General features: G+C 43.3%; 1 protein-coding gene across 3 annotated transcripts in view; it reads right to left on the bottom strand.

Moving 5' to 3' along the window:
* Nucleotides 1–20,831, bottom strand: part of LRRC8D (leucine rich repeat containing 8 VRAC subunit D) — a 149,742-nt gene that overhangs the window by 104,986 nt on the left and 23,925 nt on the right. The window contains exon 1 of one of the 3 annotated variants that reach the window (XM_063625334.1): nucleotides 11,319–11,678. The exons of 1 other annotated variant lie outside the window; for it this stretch is intronic. The gene's annotated coding sequence lies outside the window, so the exon portion shown is untranslated. Of the gene's footprint in view, nucleotides 1–11,318; nucleotides 11,679–20,831 lie in introns of those variants that run through there. One more of the 3 variants, XM_063625333.1, reaches the window with a different exon arrangement.

The following is a 20,831-nucleotide window of genomic DNA, read 5'->3' as shown; positions in this document are numbered from 1 at the left end:
CTTGGGATGATTAAGAGCAAAATGCTTTTAAAAATCCTCTCAGACTAGGATTCTGCTAGTAGCAGAAATCTGTTCAAATATTACTCTCTTCTCTTTCAAAGAGGGTGTACATACAACAAATTACACAAACAATGTTAGATTTTCCCCAGAAAAGCAAATAAAACTAAAGACAGGAGCACTATTGGGGTCACAGTAAAGGTCTGAGGTCCTGTCCTGCACCAGGATACCCAGATGGTGGAGAGGGGCTAAAACCCACTAGACAATATCCTCCCGGCAGTGTGCCCTCACAGGGCAGACGCAGCCCTGCTGACACTGCTTCACACAAAGGGACCCTGGAGGCTGGCCCTTCAAAAGCAAAACAAGCTGGTGTTCCAAACCATCTTTTTCCTAGGGACTGCTGTGTATATCCCCTCAATGTCGTCGTTTGGGTGGGGGAAAAAAACGATGCTTTGTACTCTAACATAGCCAACTTTCCCCTATGCAAACGTTTTCCAGCATTCTTGGTTTACTTTTTGCTATCACCTGTTCTCTGGACCCCTCTTCTTTATCTCACTCCCTAGTCTTCTTTCTGACATAAACTCTTTCCCTTCCTTTTCATTCCAATTCCCCTTTTGGAGAAGCCACCGTATACATTAACATGATACACTAGGAATTGCAAAATAATAGCACTCTTTACCCCCCACCAACATAGATTCTGCACTATTTCTAAATATTGACATTTTTTCTTTCTTTCTCTTTCTTCCCCATTTACCCCAAATCAATTTTAAGATATGAACAAATCTTCCCGTATCTCCTGGGGTAGATGATCTCTTTACTCAACTCCAAGTGGCTCTTACCCTTCCTTCTCTCTGCGTGTCCCACCTGTCCTCTCCTCTTTTATATTCATACTCTACCTATTTCTCCCTAAACCTATTCCTCCCCAGGCCAGACAACCTGTTCAAATGCAACCACTCCAGATGTAATACGCCACATTTAAAGGTCAGAAATTGTTATCATTAAAAGTACGGGGCTTGGGGTTTGCTTCGCTCTGCTTTGTGTCTGGGGTTGGGAGAGAAAAGAATGAAATCAAGTTTCAATTTATGTCAATTTAAATTAATGTTTAAAAGTGTATTGTGGGCCAGGCGTGGTGGCTCATGCCTATAATCCCAGCACTTTGGGAAGCTGAGGCAGGCGGATCACATGAGGTCAGGAGTTCGAGACCAGCCTGGCCAACATGGTGAAACCCCCGCTCTCCTAAAAATACAAACATTAGCTGAGTGTGGTGGTGTGCACCTGTAATCCCAGCTACTCAGGAGGCTGAGGTAGGAGAATTGCTTGAACACAGGAGGCAGAGGTTGCAGCAAGCCAAGATCACAGCACTGCACTCCAGCCTGGGCCACAGAGTGAGACTCCATCTCAAAAAAAAAAACAAGTGTATTGTGCTTTTTTTTTTTTTTTTTTTTTTTGAGACGGAGTCTCGCTCTTTAACCCAGGCTGGAGTGCAGTGGCACAATCTTGGCTCACTGCAGGCTCCGCCCCCCAGGGTTCACGCCATTCTCCTGCCTCAGCCTCCCGTGTAGCTGGGACTACAGGCGCCCACCACCTCACCCGGCTAATTTTTTGTATTTTTAGTAGAGACGGGGTTTCACCGTATTAGCCAGGATGGTCTCGATCTCCTGACCTCGTGATCCGCCCGCCTCGTCCTCCCAAAGTGCTGGGATTACAGGCTTGAGCCACCGCGCCCGGCCGTGTTGTGCTTTTTATTCAAACCCTATGCTTCCATTTATCTGGCCACTAAAGGGCTATCTCTAAGGGCCTAAAGAGGCTGTTTCCAGCCCACAAAGCTATTTTGTTTGGTTACAGGAAGTTCTAAAATGTTGAATTAGCCAATCTTTCAAATCAGATTTTACACAATAATCCAGATTTCTGGCTTACAGTGAAAAATCAGAAGAACTGGCAACACCGGCCCACATTCCCACACGGCAACAATGCACTGCTCAACAGGCCCACTTCTGACGGGCCTCCCACTCCTGATGACCCCACCCTGAGGGCGAGTGCCTGCTGCCACAAATCATCTCTGAGGCACACTATTTGCTCAAGACCCCCAAGCTACTGCTAGTATCCAACTCTGATTAGCACGGAAATTACAGATCTAATTTCTGCTTGGTACAGAACTTAGCAGGTGTAAATAAGTTACAGGGAAAAGAATTTAGAACAGGTGAAAGAGAAACTATTTTGGAATCGAAAAATATCTTGAGAGCTAAGTTAAAGAACAAGTGCATCTCTCTCTCTCTCTGAGTGTGTGTGTTTGTAGGAAGGGGGTGTTTTGTGCAAGATGTATAAAACTGCAGCCCAGTTCCCAAATTGTACTTTATTACTAGCTAAATGTTAAGAGAAATAATTCAATAGTTAAAGTAAAACTTGAACAGAATAAATTCACTCCAGCAAAGAGATTATACTTGAGTATAATGAAGTATAATTTTCTTGTATTTAAAAAATAAAGGCACGAATGAAACAGCCTATGAATATGATGTAGATATACGGATATTCATTCATTCATTTGCTTTGAGGATATAGATTTCTTTATTGAATATATTTATGGCATTTATTCAGCAAACATTTGTTATAGCAGTTTTTTCAGCTAAGACATAACACCTTAGCAAATATTAGATATATCTTTACATGATATGTTTACGTACAGTAGTTATTGTGGCTGAGATCTAACTAGGAGGAGGGTGCTTAAGATGTACTTTACAAGTGGCATTCCATCACCAATATGGGTGACAAAAGAGAACAGGGCTAGAGAAAACACCAGAATAATTAAGTGATTTAAAGTTATCCTCTCAATTCCAGGATAAATTTTCATTCAAGTAGTTTTACCAATAGGCTGATACTTCTAAGACCAACTTGGGGTGACAAGAGCATTGGCCTGGAAGCCTAAACGCCGGGATGCCACTACGGCTCTGCTCTTCAAACACGCAGCACGAACCAGAGGAGTTATCAGGCACCTTCACACCTCAAAACCTCATTCTCTTTTTCATGTAACAGAAATATCACTAGGTATTATAAAATAAATACAAAGAAATGTGCAGAAATGAGAAAGGGTACAGTAGATAACAGAATAGGTATATATTATAAAATATTAAAAAGTCTGGTTTAAAATATAAAAGTCTGGTATAAAGTGAGTCTGGTTTCAAATTCCACCTCCGCCACTTCTATGTGACATTGTTGCAAATTACATAACCTCTCCAGCCTTACGACCTCATCTGTAGAGTGGGAATAAGTCTATCTTTCACTAAGAATTGTTTTGAGCATTATATGAGAATGCATGTAAATTCCAGGGCATAGGTTTGGACAATCAATAAGTGCCTAATAGCTGTTATTATTAATAACTTTAGGTGTTCCATACATTGTCCAAGTACTTCTTAACCAGCTAAGTTAAATACGAAAAGAAAAAAGCAGCCATATCTGAGAATACACTGATTTTAAAAGCCTACTCAGTAGAGTGCCATTGCAAGCATCACGGGGACCATTTTTCCAAGCATTTTAATTTTCTAATATTTCTTAAAATTGGGTTGTAAGCAATCAGTGAAGAGAATTTTGACTGACGGCATTTAATACCCAATCTGAAGAGTTCTGTCCTGTCTCTATAGCATGAGAGATTTTGAAACACAGCTTTCTGGCAGCCAATGACCATCAGAGAAAAAGGTGTTTTCTTGTACATCCTTTCTTCTGCTTGTTCTGTAGAACTCATTGCAGTGCTGGCTATCTGTTGATGCTAAGATGTAGCAACTGGATTTATGCGTTGTTGGGGAAGTGAAGCTTTCTCTGGCAATGTTCCTATTACCAGCAAGCATAAGAGGAAAGAAAAAAATGTTTTAAGGAAAAAAAATGCTTGTAATGGAACCTAACACCATATTTATGAGCGTTCCCCAAAAGGAGGTGTCAAGGGGTAGACACAGACATCTTGAAAACCTCAGAGGAGTGGTAGTTCCTAGACTTTTGATTTCACAGGCCAGTAAAATGTCAAAAGACTATCACAAAATTGCCAGCTTAAAACTGGATCTAGAAATGACACCATCCTTTCATAAAATGAAAAAACAAGCCAACCCTCCAGTAGGAAGGCCAACCCAAGATTAAACAAAACAAAAACAAAAACAAAACAAAAAACCAAACAAAAACAAAAACAAAACAAAACAAAAAACCAGACTCTTGTAATTGAATAAACTTAGCACTAAAGTTGAAACAGAAAAGTTTGTTGCATTGTCTTTACTCTTCTCATTTTTTCATGGGCTGGTGAAACTGTCATCAGGGACCCACTCTGGAAATGACTGCTCAAGGATGGACTGGGAGTTGGTCCCATCATCCATCCAGCCCAGGATGCACTATCTCATGGAGGCACCAAGGGCCATGGTGGACCATGTGCTGTTCAGGTCACTATACCTTCCAAGAAGACTGACATATCCTTAAAGCTTCTCTTTTGTCTTAATAACCAATGATGGGCTTGCTGGCCACAAATGTTTCAAACCCATTTGAAGGTGTCTTCAGTCAGTACCCAGCCTTCGTGCACAACTACTAAGATGGTGGTTCTAAGCTGAGCTGCCCATTAGAATTACTTGGAGGCAGGGAGGGCTCTTTTCAAAACTAAACTCCATATCCAGAGATTCTGATTCAACAGGCATGGGGAAGGATCTGAATATATGTATTTAAAAAATATTCCCCAGACTGATTCTGATGCCAGCCAGGGTTAAGAAAAACCATGTTTTTTGGCATTCATCCTGAATTTATATCTTGTAAAGTTTTAAGGTATACCTCTTCATTCATTTCTCTGGGTGACAAATACTAATAGAGGGCCTGCCATGTGCAAGGCACTAGAAAATCAGCAGAGAACAAGAGAGATAAATCCCTACCCTCACCACACTGAAAGAGTACCGGAGCATGAAGACAAGGAGGCAATTAAAATAGCACACTCGGGCTTATTAGAATAAAGTGAACCATCAAGGCTGCCTATGGCCCTATCCTTGTGGTTTCATAGGCCTCCATGCCATCTCCTCTCAGATGACTCTTTCCAGGTGCTAGAAATCCTAATATTTTTATCAGAGAAACAGATGAGCAAGGACCCTGTCCTCACGAAGCTTACATTCTAGCAGCAATGTTCAAACATTCTAGGTATCATTACAATGGTCATTCCAGCTCTAGTGTCTTTCTGAAGGTTAAGTGCCCACGACTTTGGGGGAAAAAACACAGTCAGTAAAAACTCAATTAAGACTATATTTTCTGGTTTTTTTTCTTCCCAAAATCTTTTTTTTTTTTTTTTGAGACAGAGTCTCACTCTGTTGCCCAGGCTAGAGTGCAATGGCGCGATCTCAGCTCACTGCAAACTCCGCCTCCCAAGTTCAACTGATTCTCCTACCTCAACTTCCCGAGTAGCTGGGATTGCAGGCACCACCACCACATTTGGCTAATTTTGTTGTTTTTAGTAGAGACAGGGTTTCACCATGTCGGCCAGGCTGGTCTCGAATTCCTGACCTTAGGTGATCCGCCCATTTCAGCCTCCCAAACTGCTGGGATTACAGGCCTGAGCTACCATGCCCAGCCCCAAAATCTTTTTGATGAAGCCTAGCATTTCGTGGTTTTTGTTTTTCTGCAACAGCAAGTCAGGACAACAACACGAAGGTATTTTCAGAGCCCTTCCCTGAGTTTATCCAACAAAACACCATCCTATGAAAATTCTATAATTTCCCCTTAATACCCAACCGCCTATTTGCCCACAAGAAACTCACCTGCAAATCTTCTGATGACTAATACATCCTAGTGTGGTTTCCCTGGAGCAAATCCCCAGTGGTTAGACATTTCATAATCCAGAAAAGCTGTCATCTGCAAACCTAGAAATTCCACTGTGTGCTCCTTCTTTTAGATCAATTATGTAAATAAGACCCGAGGGACCCCACTGTTTACACACCTCTAAGCAGAGAAGAAATCCTGATCCTTAGCCTTTATTGTGGTCTTTAAGGCAGATAGATTCTAATGCCTACTCTGTCACTACATGTGTAAACTTACGCTAATCACATCACCTCCCTGTGCCTGGATACACTCAACTATAAAATTTAAGGGTAGCCGGGCACGGTGGCTCACGCCTGTAATCCCAGCACTTTGGGAGGCCAAGGCGGGCGGATCATGAGGTCAGGAGATTGAGATCACGGTGAAACCCCGTCTCTACTAAAAATACAAAAAATTAGCTGGGCGCAGTGGCAGGCGGCTGTAGTCCCAGCTACTCGGGAGGCTGAGGCAGGAGAATGGCGTGAACCCAGGAGGCGGAGCTTGCAGTGAGCCGAGATAGGGCCACTGCACTCCAGCCTGGGCGACAGAGCGAGACTCCGTCTAAAAAAATAAAATAAAATGAAATAAAATTTAAGGGTTGATCCCTTCCAGCTATAATATTCTTCTATTCAAAATGACACAACTGCATCCTTAATTCTAAGACTTCAACTTCGACAGAGCCTTTGAAAATATAAAAGGACAGCAACACTTTTCCCCTCAAGAAATTTCAAATATTCAGAAGGCAACCCTTCTTTTCATTGGAATATCCTTCAACTCCAGAGGATATAAAGAGGTTTCCCATGTGGACTGGCAGAGAAGGGAAACCAAGTAGACTGCACCATCTGGACAGCCAACACACTAACAAAGGATTGGGGCACAATGGACATTCATCACAAAGAGGTCACACACATTTGGCCATCAGATTTGAAATTTTCCTCTAGCTCTCCTTCAACACTGTGAGATAGCTATCACCCAAATCAAGTAATTTATTAAATCTAGTTCATTGGATAGATCTAGAGTATTTGGAGAACTTGGCACTAAGGTACCTGGGATTTCTTACCTGCCAGCTTCGGAAGACATCTGGGAATGGTAATTTCCTAATGTCTTTGCAGTGAAGACTGTAAAATTCAAGTTAAGTATGAACTTACATCAATGACAAGTTAAAGCCAAGCTCTGAGAAAAAGGTTTGTTTCTAAACCTCAATCCTCTCTCCTTCCCTAAATATAAGGCTGTCACTAAATATTTGAGGCATATTAGCAAAAAAGAAAACAAAGCTTAGCCTGAGTGGGAACCAAGTCCATAGTTGATTTTTGCCAGTTATCCTACCTTGTCACAAATTTCAAAAGCAACTCTAACCCTGCAAGCTTCAGATTTGCACAAAACATTAGAAACTCTCTTCCAGATACATAAACAGAACTACAAAGACCCAGAGGAAGGAATTCAGATTTCAGAAGCTTGCAACAGACTCGAACAATTTCAAAATGGTACCCCAGGTACAAACATTTCAAGAGCTAAATGCCATGTGGCTTGGCATTTAGATTTCTCAGAAGCCCCCCAAAATAAGGGCTAATTAGCCCTAGAACTCACCTCCATCACTCAGTGATCCCAGCTCTCACATAGGACCAACAGTGCCCCCCAAACTACTGAGTTTTACATAGTACTGACTACAGTTTTCAACAAAGTCATCCTCCATTCCTCTCTGATATAATTAGAAGACATAAATTCAAACATGTCAAAGGCTAGAAGACTGGATCAAAATAAATAGGATAACATTGAGAAGGAACGACAACAACAACAAAAACCTCTCCAAAAAAATCTGCACATGAAATACAGGATGCAGCAGCTCACAGAGCAAACATCTGGGGGTTTTGACTATCCAAAACATGATTATCTAATAAAGAAGTTTGTGCTTGGCACTGCCTAAGAAAATCATAGGCAGTTGTAAGCTTAAGGTGCAGTAAGTAGACATTTATGCTTAGGTCTCAGCAAACAGCTGTCTTACTGTACTCTCTGTTGGCCAGATCACATCTCAATTACATATTCAATTCCAGATTCTCCATGCGAGATGCTGATAAACTGAGAAGACATCAAGAAACCACATCCCAATAAAAGACTGTGAAAAGAATTGGGACTAGTTTGCATTAGGAAAGTCAACTGGGGGTTGACAAGGGGACATCATGTTGTCCCCTAACAAGGGGACATCATATTGTCTTGGTGCATTCAAAGAGAGTAGGCAGCTCCAAAAGAATAAAATCATTGGGAAAAAAAATTCAAGGAGACAGTCTTCAGCTCAAGTAATAATATAACAAACAGTCCAAAGGTGTAACAACCTGTCTTCAGGAGAAGTTCACGGTTCCTGGGGTTAAAGAAAGGTTACCCAGAAAGAGTAAGAATTTACTAAAATAAATAAATTGGATAAGGCCCCTCTAAAATGCCAATTCTGATTCTATGATCCCCAACTTACTCCACTATCATACTGTGCTCGTCTGCTATGATCTCCCTCCAAACTGCCCCTTTCGTTCAATAAGGATTTGCCCAGACCCTAATCACATCAGATCTGAGCACAAAAGTCTCCTACACCAGCTTCCTAAGCTCAGTGTTATTATTCCTCCCAAGTCAAGAACCACCTCCCTTCAAGACCTATTCTGAGATCTAAGGACAGGGTTTCCACCTCCCTTCAAGACCTATTCTGAGATCTAAGGGCAGGCACTATCGCCATTTCGGACAGGATCATTGTTTGTTTAGGAGGAAGGGGGTTGATGTCCTGTGCACAGTAGGATGCTTATGTAGCATCTCTGTCCTCTAGCCACTAGATGACAGCAGCACCTGCCGCCTAGCTATGATAACCATAAATGTCTCCGACATTCCTCAATGTCTGCTGAGAAGCAAAATTGCCTACTTCTGAGAGCCACTGGTCTTGAGGCAAATGATTAACACCTCTGACTTGTGGTTAAGTTTTTCACTAACTAGGTTCCCTCTACCCTCCTTTATTAGTCGTATATTCTGTTCTACATCCCTGACCACTGTCAAAAGTCAATTCGGATTTCCACTCCTCCCTCGGCACACTTCATACACTTTTATCTGGTTCCACACACCCTGGATTCTTAGACAACTATTACTGTCTGCTTCTGCTGGCATCCTCACGTGTGCCTGTCTTCTCTGCTCTCTGTGATTACTACGAGAATCCTCTCCTGCCTTGTTAAGATCCCACAGCACCCACTCCAGTTCTCTGCTTCCTGCTGGCACTCAACAAATATTAACTGGTGTTTCTCAGAATGTCAAACACCAGCTCCAATTAAAAATAACTGAAATCTCTTACAAGCTACCACTTCAACAACATAATAATTATGATTACAAAGTTTTGACAAACTTTTGACTTTAATAGCTATTTTGTCTACAGTACTGAGAACAGAATCAAGTCTAGTTTCCAAACTATAGCTACCAAAACAATTTAACTACTTGGACATGACAAACACATCAGAATTTTCTAAAACTAATTTTTTAAAACGCTGCATAATATAAAAATTAAGGGAAAAGGGGGCCTAGTTTTTTTCTTTCCATTAAACTTTAGCGATTTTGAGAAAAAAAAAGGGCCAAGTTTTGACCACGTTTTTTAAATGCTGGAAAACACAGCAGGGAGAAAATGATATGAATATGGCTCAATACTTCAACTGTTGCATCATATGCTACTCCACATGGTAATGGAAGGCTGGGTCATCTAAGGACAGTTTCTTCTCCAACCTTCTAATCTGTTAGGTTTTAATCAACACGCACACATACACCCTCAATAAAAACGAGACAAATCTAACATAGTGTTCAAATATATAAATAAACTGTGCCAATTCAAGATTTTGGAATTTTTCCCTGGCTCCACAGATTACCTAATCATTTTATGGGGGGGGCTCCATAAGTAACCTACAGAGACCAAACACCTCAAATCAACTTTTCGTGACCCCTGTTTTAACCACCTAATTTTCATCTCAGATTCTTCCCCAGCTTGCACTCGGATTTTAACAGGGATTTAGTTAGTTGGTGTCAAGACAGATGAAGCAAGAACCCCAACTCTCAACTAGCTGACAGTAGGTGTTTGGTCACTATTTTTGGACTGTAAAAATAAATGCTGCCTGAAGACCCCATTTACGGGATATGGTGCAGGGTTCTTCCCACAGGTCTGTAAGCAGCAGAGGCCCCAGATGCTATGGCGAGGAAGGTCTGATCACTCTCATTCTTGGCACTGGGAGGGGCCCCTTGGTTGTTCATAAGATAGACAGCTCTCATCATTACTGCAAACGGGGATTCCCTGCCTGTCCAGACTCTTCCAAAGTCCGGTACAAACCACGTAATAGGTGCTCAATAAACGCTGCCTGTACGGAATTTTACTATCAAAGCTGCCAAGGAAAGTTTCCAGAAGTCAGCTCTTTAGTCCTGTCTTCCAAAATATGTCCTCAGAGTTTTCTTTGTCCAACAAAAAATATTTTTCAAGATCCAAGAGCAGGAAATCTGCGAGGCAACGAGGAGCCAAATGTAAGCCAAGCGGCTCCGGCTGGGCCCCACATTCTGCTAGGACTCCCCAGTACCTATTCCCCATCTCTCCGCCTACATCCTGAGTGCGCCCTCCCTCTCATCTCGGCTGTTTCTTTCCCACAACCCTACCTCTATACTTTCGGCCACACACACCCCAACTGCGTGCTCCTGGGACCTCACAGCCCACCTCTCCCTCTCCAGCAAGGACCTACCTCTCTTCCCCTCGACCTGCAGCAGTTCTTCTTCACTGCAGCTGGCTTTTTAAGAAATCAAAAAATCTCATTTATCTGCAAGGGATACCCCCTAGTAAAGGGAGACGGAAAGGAGAAGGCCCCTATCAACCCTCCAGTAACCGGAGGTGCTGGTCCTCCCGGCAACCACTCCCAATTCTCCTCCTTTTCAAGCCCCTGGACAGGATTTGAGCAGAAGTCCCGCTCCCAAGATCCCACGCCTCCAAACAAGCTAGAAGCGGATTATACCGGTACCCAACCCGGAGATGGCCCGCGGCCGGCTGGGTGCACCTGCGGGTCCCCAGCTCCCTCCCACAGGCGCGGGGGGCGGGGCGCGGGCCTTCACCTCCCCGCCCCCGCCCGCCGGGCTCCCAGCGCAGCCCACCTGGCACAGGAAGGAAGCGGAGGGGAGGCGATTCTGGAGAAGTTAAAGGGCTCACCTTACGGACACCGGGCCAGCAAGGCCAGACACCAAACACCCACCTCCGGGAGGAACCAGCGGAGCCGAAACCGGCTCTCCCCGCCTTTCCGATAGGGCGGAGGGAGGCGAGAGATGGGAGCGCGCGCGAGGGGTCCAGGAGCCTGGCAGCCGCACTCCCCTCCCGCAGGGCCGGCCGCCCGGGGCCCAAGCGGCCGACGCTCAGACTGTAGAAAGCGGAACAATCTCCCAGGCCCTGGCGGCAGCAAACGGAAGCCCACTCCGCTCACCGCCACCTCCTCCCGACCCCCGGACGTCCCCGAATGAGTTCCCGGTCGCAACCGCACCTCGGGCCGCGGCGCCTGCGCCAGGGTTGCGCGCTTCGGCTCGGCGCGGTTCCACCTGCGCGTCGCCTTCCCTCGCAGCCCCCGGCCCCTGCCGGGAGAGGTGCGCACCAACCTTGGGGGGCAGCTCGGCCGCCGAGCCACGGCTTATGCTGAGGCCGGAGGTGGCGGCATCACCCGCGGCGGGCGGCGGCTGCACCGGGACGCGCAGGGGCGGCGAAGGCGCGCTGCGCCCTGGACCCTGCTCCCGCGGCGCCGCCCGCGGCTGCCACCTCGAAGCGCGGCGGAGGAGCCGGGGCACCACGGGCGGCGGCAGCGGCAGCAGCGGCGACGAGAGCAGCAGCACATGACTCTGTAACGAGGGGAATTAGACAAAGCGTAACATGGACTCCGGGCCCGTGCAGGCGCTGCAGCTCTGGGACCAACCGCAGCCGGCGAGCGCCGCGACTGGCCCGGCCGCAGCCAATGGGGCGGGCCCGGGCCTCCATGTGATTGCGAGCACTTTTCTCCAGTCGCCCTGCAGTGCCTGACCAGACTGGGTCTGCGTGGCGAGGGAGGGGGCCCGGGGTTGGAGACTGGCGGCGAGCGATTGCTAGATGCCGAGCAGGTGCTTGGGAGGGGAAGAACGGCAGCCTCATAACCATCGCCGTAATGCTCTCTCAAGCGTCCACCTGGGCAGGGCTCGGTGCCGGGCAGGCGCAGCTGCCATGTAGCTGCGAGGCATGGTCAGGAACCTTCACCCGTCCTGGGCGAAGGAGTCTGTCTCGTCGACTAAAACTCTGATATTAAGACTTGGCGCTGTGGGTGCGGAGTTGAACTACGTCAAAAAGTCACTTAAGCACCTTCCAGCTCTAAGGAGAAAGTACTTATCTGAGCTTTGGGGCACACACAACTACTTCTTGGCATGGAGAGTTTCTCAGCTTCATGTGTTCCGTCTGCTATTGAAGCTGTATTGGAAAGTCGGTTCTTGTTTTTTATCTGAGTCCGCCCCTTTCATCCCATTCTTTTCTTCAAAAATATGTTACATCTGAAAGAGACAGATGAAAAGATTCTTCTATGCTAAGAGGGTTTTGCAGCCCGATAGTGTCACTGTTTTTTGTTGTTGCTGTAGGATCAGGGTTCATTTGCAGTCTTTTTTGTGGGTGAGCAGAGGCAGGGGCCAATAAATAAATTAAGGCGGGCTATTTGGAGTTATTTGGTTGTAACACAATAACGTGGTTCAACCCAGTGCTTTAGTATCTTCTTTTATCTGAATCCATGTGTTTCTGTAAACCATGGGAAGTCTAATCTGTCTTCTACCAATATCTCCATGTCAGCAAATGTTCAATCAACGTTTACCCAGCATCTAAATATTCTTAATAAGCATGCTGCACAAATGTTACAGGTACTCAGGAAGGTGTCGGTTCAGAGACAGTGAGACATTAAAGAGAATGATTGTCCAGGGTTTCAGAAAAGGATTCAGAGAGGAGGTGATAGAATTGACCCTTGGATGCTGAGCACTTGGCCATCAGGCATTGGATGTGAAGAAGAGCAGCCCAAACAGGAACATGAACAGAGAGGTCCAGAATACACTCAAGGGACCGCCTGAGACCCGTTACAAGATGACACCAGATTCTGAGCCCTCGGCCCTTTTGCTCTCACTTTCCTTCCCTGACCCTCCTTGCCAGCAGCCACTCCTGTTCCACACACTGCCAAGAAGGAGGTGTATGGGCAGGGAGTATGTGTAAGTGATCTAATCAGTGTCAGATTTGCTGATCTAAGAGATGAGAGGTCTTTTAAAACTTAACAACTAGTGGTGGGATATTTTTATTGAAAACAGCCCACTATTGTAATGAATATGGAATGTTTGGCTGTTTGTAAAAAAAAAAAAAAAAAAATTATAGGCCGGGTGCAGTGGCTCATGCCTGTAATCCCGGTACTTTGGGAGGCCGAGGCAGGAGGATCATGAGGTCAGGAGTTAAGAGACCAGCCTGACCAACATGGTGAAAACCTGTCTCTACTAAAAATACAAAAATTAGCTGGGCATGGTGGCACGCACCTGTAATCCCAGCTACTCAGGAGGCTGAGGCAGGAGAATCGCTTGAACCTGGGAGGCGGAGGTTGCAGTGAGCTGAGATGGTGCCACCACACTCCATCCTGGGTGACAGAGTGAGACTCCGTCTCAAAACCAAAAAACCAAAAAAACCAATCTTCTGTACTTTGTTCTTTTGATCTTCCCTGGGTTTTAAATTGTGATTCTAGACTTGAAAAACATGATTTCAAGATTGGTATAAACTGAGAAAAGAAAAAAGTGATATTCAGAAAACAGTCAAATGTCGAGAAATAGACACTCTCACACACTGTAAAAGTAAGAGGAAATTGGACAAACCCCTTTGGAGGACAATTTGGAAATTTTTGATTAATAGGTGTGTTCCCTTTGAATAGGTAATTCCATGTCTAAGAGTTTGTACTTTAAGCGTATTTGTGCAAAAATTATGTCAGAAATATTTACACATGTACTATATATATATGTATGTGTGTGTGTCTTATTGCAACATTGTTTGTAATAGTGGGAACATGTAATGGTGTAAACATCAAATAATAAAGTCCCAGTAGGAAACTGTTTCAGCAAATTTTGCCAGATCTGTAGAAGGAAACCATAAGCAGCCATTAATAAAAATAAGCTAGATCTATTTGTACCTACATGGAAGGATGTCCAAAATCTGTAAGTGGAAAAAAAAAGGAGGCTGCAGCACAATATGAATAGTATGATTCCATTTTTTTGTATTTTTTTTTTGCATAAAGATATACATGTTATTAAACGTATGCTTCAGAAGAAATCTGGAAGCATATATAACAAGCTGTTAATGGTGATTATCTCTGGGTGTGGGATTACTAGGGCCTTTCATCAAGTTCTGTATGTTTGAGTTGTTTTTATATTGAGCACATATTACTCTGATAATCAGAATAATAATTTTAAAAATTGAAAGGATTGTTTTAGAGTATATTCAGGCTATTATAACAAAATACCATAAGCTGGGTGGCTTATAAGCAACAGAAATTGGCTGGGCGTGGTGGCTTATTCCTGTAATCCCAGCACTTTGGGAGACCTAGGCTGGAGGATCACCTGAGGTCAGGAGTTTGAGACCAGCCTGGCCAACATGGTGAAACCCTGTCTCTACTAAAAATAAAAAAATTAGCTATGAGTGGTGGCAGGCACCTGTAATCCCAGCTACTCGGGAGGCTGAGGCAGGAGAATCACTTGAACCCAGGAGGTGGAGGTTGCAATGAGCCAAGATCATGCCACTGCACTCTAGCCTGGGTGACACAGTGAGGCTCTGTCTCAAAAAAAAAAAAAAAAAAAAAAATTATTTCTTACAGTCTGGGGGCTAGGAAGTTCAAGGCAACAGCAGATTCCACGTCTGTGTGTGTGTGCCTTCTTTCTAGTTCAGAGAGGGTGACTTCTTGCTGTGTCTTCATATAGTGGAAGGAGTGAGGGTCTCTCTCAGGCCTCCTTTTTAAGGCCACTAATCCCATTCATGAAGGCTCTGCCATCATGACCTAATCGCCTCCCAAAGGAACGACCTCCTAATACCATCAGTTTAGGGGTTAGGATTTCAACATATAAAATGGAGGCACGGGGGACACAATATTCAGCCTATAGCATGGATCAAACTAGTAAGAAGTCTACCAATGATAAGTAATGAAAAATAACTCTGATTATCTACGATGTAAAAACAGAAACAAAAAAAATCAGCCCATCAGTTTCCCCTTTTCCACAAAAAAACAGAACGGAGGCAGCAAAGGAAAATAACTGATTTGACGTTGGGTTCAGAATGAAGAAATATGATGGAAAGGGAATCTGAGGCTACTCTAGACATATCTACAGAGAAACACACGGCTCCTAGGAAGTTCCATTCAACAAAAACTTAATAGAGCACTTACTATCCTTTGCTACTTGTTATGAGAATTGGCAACTGTTTCAGCACATGGTAAATCTGTATCAACAATAACAACTAATACTTACACAGGTCCTCTTCCAAATACTTTACACATACCTTTAGTCTTCACAGCAGCCCTATGAGATACTATCCTCATCTAATAGATGGGAAACAGAAGGCTTTAAAGAGGCTCTGTGACTAGCTCAATACCACATAGCTTTTAACTGACAGAGCTAGATTTTTAAGTCAGGTGGCCTGGCTCTAGAGGGCCAAGCACTTAATCACAGTACTGCCTGAAAGGACCATGTAAGATAAAGGGCATTATTTGTGCATCTCCTCTTACCAAGTATGATGATTCTAACTTGATTTGTTCTTACCTAAACTATAGCATGCTCCAAGACACTCAATAATACTTTTGAATGAGGGAATGAATAATTGACTTTCCTACAAAAGAAGAATCTGAGCTCCTTGGAGGAGTGATTTTGCATTCTTCCATTTTATCACCTAGTAGAGTGCCGAACATATGGTAGGCAATATGGGTTTCAATAGTCTGTAAACATGTTTTTGAAAAATCGTGCAGCAATCAAACTTTATAAATTGATCTCAAATTGCACTGAGGTGGCTTGTGAGTAATGTCATGATGAATTCGTTGTAAAATGAAAAATAGGCCTGGGGGGAAGGGCTAAATATGGATATACCTGCATAGTCATACACAAATAAATGTACAGTATATTTGCTTGAAAGTGGTAGTAATGCTGAAGAGTTTCAAATTATTTGAGCCTCTCTCTCACCTCTCTCGGTTTCCTCATCTCTGAAATGGGAATACTAGTACATACCTCAGTTGATTATGAGGGAAAGAATTAAATGACATAATATGTGGAAAGGGCTTAGCTAAGTGCTTAATAGGCATTGCTCAGTAAATGTTACCTAAGTACAACCACATATTATAAGTGTGACCAAATTTCTCAATCTAGTGTGTCTCTTAATAACATAACTAACATAATATGCAATATCTAGAGCACCTTATTGTTAAAAGACAGGAACTCAATACATATGATGCTTTAAAATTACATGGTAGGAGTTCAGCCTAAGTAAATGGTGAAACAAATGTTTTCTCATTTTCTTTCCTCCCCTGTGCTACCTACTACTTTAATATTCTTTCTATTCTTTATATGGGTTAGACCCATTTCAAACTTTCTTAATATGGGTTAAACCCATTTCACTTCTCAGACTTATTTAAACTCTTGCAGATTTTTTGTCTGTTTGTTTGTTTTCTGAGACAGGTTCCTGCCCTGTCACCCAGCCTGGAGTGCAGTGGCGCCATCACCACTCTCTGTAGCCTAAACCTCTTGGCTCAAGCAATCCTCCCACCTCAGCCTCCCAAGAGCTAGGACCACAGCATGCACCACCATGCCCAGCTATTTTAAAACAAAAAATTTTGTAGAGATGGGGCCTCACTATGTTGCCCAGGCTTAAACTCTTAGCCTTATAAGTAGCTAAAGAGGCAAACTGTCTCCATTCCTCACAGCTAAGGAAATTGAAATGACTAGACTAGCAATGAACAGGTTGAAAGGGGAGAAGCACTGTGGAGGAAATGGAGCTGGGCGGGGTGTGGGGGATAACCCTCCGCGAGTATGACACAACATCAAGTCCAAAGAGGAAGGGAAATTGCCAGACTGCTATAGTTAGAAATAACATGGCGAAATTGAAACTAGAAAAACTAAGGGTACATGTCTTAACCACAAAAAGAAGAGAGAAGTGGATCTATACCTTCTAAAATGGATTCATAGGGCTGGGTGTGGTGGCTCACCTCTGTAATCCCAGTGCTTTGGGAGGCTGAGATGGGAGGATCGCTTGAGGCCAGGAGTTTGAGACCAGACTGGTCAACATAGCAAGACCCCCGTCTCTATTTAAATAAAAATAAAAAATGTATTCGGAGAGTGGTAAAATTAGGGCACTAATTTTATTTAGATAGATAAATCTAAGTGAGTGGGTGCATCTTAAATGGGTAACCGTGAAATAAGTGTTCCCTTCACTAAATTGTAAAAAAAGAAAATATACCAAATTCAACTGCCTATGAATTTGTACCCATATACTCCACCTTCCTGCCTGCTTCTACTATGAATGGATCTCAAAATAATTGTCTCTACTCATTGTCTCCAATTCATCCCCCACCCCCATCTTAAACTTAATTGAATCAGGGTTTTACACCCAAAGCATCAGTAAAACTGATCTTGCCAAGGAAAACAATGACTTCCACACTGCTAAATACAGTCAACAATTCTTGGTCCTTACTTGACCTCTCAGCAGCACTGAACACCATTGAATACTACTGCCTCTTCAAGTGGACTTCTCTTGCCTTTCAGGACACCAAACTCACTCCCTTCAATGAGTTCATCCAGTTATATAGCCTTGAATTCCCCTTCTACGCCAACAACTTTGCATTTATGTCTCTTACTCAGTCCTCTTTCCTGAGCTCCAGCTTGTGTTTCTGACTGCCTAGTTGGGTTTCCTACTTTCACGTCTAATAGACACCTCAAACTCCACATGTTCAAAACTGAACTCCTGATTTCTCCCCAAAACTTGTGCATCCCACACAGCTTTACCCCCTTACTAAATGGCAATTCCATTCTTCCAGTTGCCTGGGCTAAAAGCCCCAAGTAATCCTTGACTCTTTATCTCAGGCAACTCATATTGAAATAGGAAATTCTGTTTGCTCTACTTTCCAACTATGCACTTTCACGGCTACCACCTTGGTCCCATCCACCATCATCTCTCTCCTCGATTAACTCATTAGTCATCTAATTAGTCTATGTAGTTCTGCTTCTATCCTATTCCTCCCCACAGTCTATTCTCAGCAGCAGCCAGAGTAATCATTTTAACATATGTCTGATTGTCTCACTCCTTTGCCCAAACCCTGTGATCACTCCCCATTTTACTCAGAGTAAAGCCAAAGTCCTTACGGCGACTTGTGAGGTTCTTACATGATCTGCGTATCACACACCCAAACGTCACTCAGAGAAGCATACCCAGACAACCATATCTAAAATTGGAATCCACTCCCTGCCTGCTTCCGTTTCCATCACCCTGCTTCATTACTTTCCCTTGGGCACTTATCACTTGCTTATTATATTTTTTGTTTATTATCTATCTCTTCCTGCTAGAATATAAGCTTTTTGCAGATAGGAAATTTTATCTGTTTTGCCCACATGTATTTAGAATAGTATCTGGCACATAGTACACACGGAATAATTATTTTATAATGAATTAATGAATTTATTTCAGATTTCTAATCAATAGTAAATGCAGGAAAATTTTTCCCAGGAAGAGATTTTTCCACATCATGCTGTTCTCTGAGTCTTGTTAATTGAAAAAAGGCATTCATATTCAGAGTTTCCAATTCATACCTACCTATTACTAAAACAACACCTAGTAGTTTACATGGCAGGAGATGAAACTTAGTGGAAAACATTACCATTTTTGCTAATCTCCCTTTTTTTTTTTTTTTTTTTGAGACGGAATTTCGCTCTCGTTGCCCAGGCTGGAATGCAATAGCATGATCTCAGCTGACCGCAACCTTTGCCTCCCCGGGTTCAAGAGATTCTCCTGCCTCCACCTCCTGAGTAGCTGGGATTACAGGCATGTGCCACCACGCCCAGCTAATTTTGTATTTTTAGTAGAGATGGGGTTTCTCCATGTTGGTCAGGCTGGTCTGGAACTCCTGATCTCAGGTGATCCACCCCTCTCGGCTTCCCAAAGTGCTGGGATTACAGGCGTGAGCCACCATGCCCAGCCACTTTTTGCTAATCTCTTATAAGGAAAAACCATCTGATCTGACTTAACAAGTAAACAAAATTGCTAAATAGTAATTCCAAAGTCCTAAATTATATTCTAATTAAGGAAAACATTTAAACAAAGTAACACAATAGTGAAAAGAATAAGAGCAGATTAAACATTCATTTTCCTGTAACATATTATTTACTTTAAAACTGTCATATGCAGTAAGGCTGCCCTGTATTCTAATTGGCTAAAATAAAAGGTTTAAGTGAGAATAAAAGAACACAGATGTGACATAAAATAGCAAGTGGGAATCTAAGTTTTTCTAATTGAAAGTTGAAATGGCAAAAAAAAAAAAAAAAAAAAAAATCCTTGAGAAAATCACCATAAGAAAAGAATTGAGCAATTCTTAAAAAATTAAAAAGCTCCCAAAGCAAACTGATTTGTATGGTCACTCAAAAAGAGGAAGAGTAATTGCTGTTTCTAAATGGTGAGTTGAATGTTTAGAAATCCACATGGAAATTACTTTGTTAGTATGTCTCCTCATAGCTCTTGTCTGTGGGAAGAGAAGATGAGCACAGCCAGAAACCTTAAATGTCAAGATGAGGCTGAGCAGTGCCTGCGCTAGAGAGAGGAATGTAGGAACAGGAAGAGAGAAGCCAGCTTGTGAGGTTTTCTTACTCATGAGTGAAATTCTAGCATTCTGGCTTTAAAAGATTAATATATCTGAGCATTGTTTGAAATTTCACCTGACAACTTCTCAAAGCAGCAAAACCTGGAGATGATTTGAAAATAAAGTTCGGACTGAGAGGTTGTAGCCATGGCACTAAAAGTCAGTGTTATCCTAACGTGAGTGGCTCCCTGGGCAACACAGATGCACAGAAGAAGGCAGCAGTCCTGTCTCTTGTTGCTGATCATTCTCGAAGTTGGTGCCCTTGCTCAGCTCAGGCAGGGAACCTAAGCCAAAGGGGAGTGTGATGCTTACATTTAAGTGTCAATTTGATTAGGTTAAGAGATACCCAGATTGCTGGTAAGGCATTATTTCTGGGTATGTCTGAGGATGTTTCCAGAAGACACCGGCATTTGAGTCAGTGGACTGAGTAAGGAAGATCCATCTTCACCCAATGAAAGCCAGCACCATCCAATCAGTTGAGAGTCCAGATAGAACAAAAAGGCAAAAGAAATGCAAATTCAAATTCCTTCCTGGAGCTGGGACAGCCATCTTCTCCTGTCCTTGGACATCAGAACTCCAGGCTCTCAGACCTTCAGACTCCCGGCCTTGCACTAATGGCCCCCCTAGGATGTCAGGCCTGCAGCCTCAGACTGAGAATTATGCCATTGGCTCCCCTGGTTCTCAGGCCTCTGGCCTCAGACTGAATTACACCGCTGGTTTGCCCAGTTCTCCAGTTTGCAGATCGTGGGACTGCTTAGCCTCCATAATCACATGAGCGAATTCCCATCATAAATCCTCTTTTACATATCTCTCTTTATAGATACACTATTAGATCCATTTCTTGGGAAAACCCTTACTCATACAGGGAGCTGAGACTATGAGTCTAAATCATCCATTCTTGAGACTAGTTGCCCAGCTACCTCCCATTCCTGAGCCTCTATTATATCCCCTGGAAGCTTATCTCCAGCATATCAACAGATAGTTCTCCCGACACTTTCCTCAGTAACATTTACCTGTCTCCTAAAATCTGATCTTTCTTCTCTTTAAATGGAATAAGAGTTTTATGAGTTAACTATGTTAGTCTTTCTTCTCTTCTTGTGTGACACCTGGCTGACAAGCTGTAGACCCAAAGCCTACAAATGTGTT

The sequence above is a fragment of the Symphalangus syndactylus genome, chromosome 12, assembly GCF_028878055.3.
Source record: "Symphalangus syndactylus isolate Jambi chromosome 12, NHGRI_mSymSyn1-v2.1_pri, whole genome shotgun sequence".
NCBI lineage: Eukaryota > Metazoa > Chordata > Mammalia > Primates > Hylobatidae > Symphalangus > Symphalangus syndactylus.
Note: the sequence above shows the minus strand (reverse complement) of the source record. Positions and strands in the feature narration are given on the sequence as shown.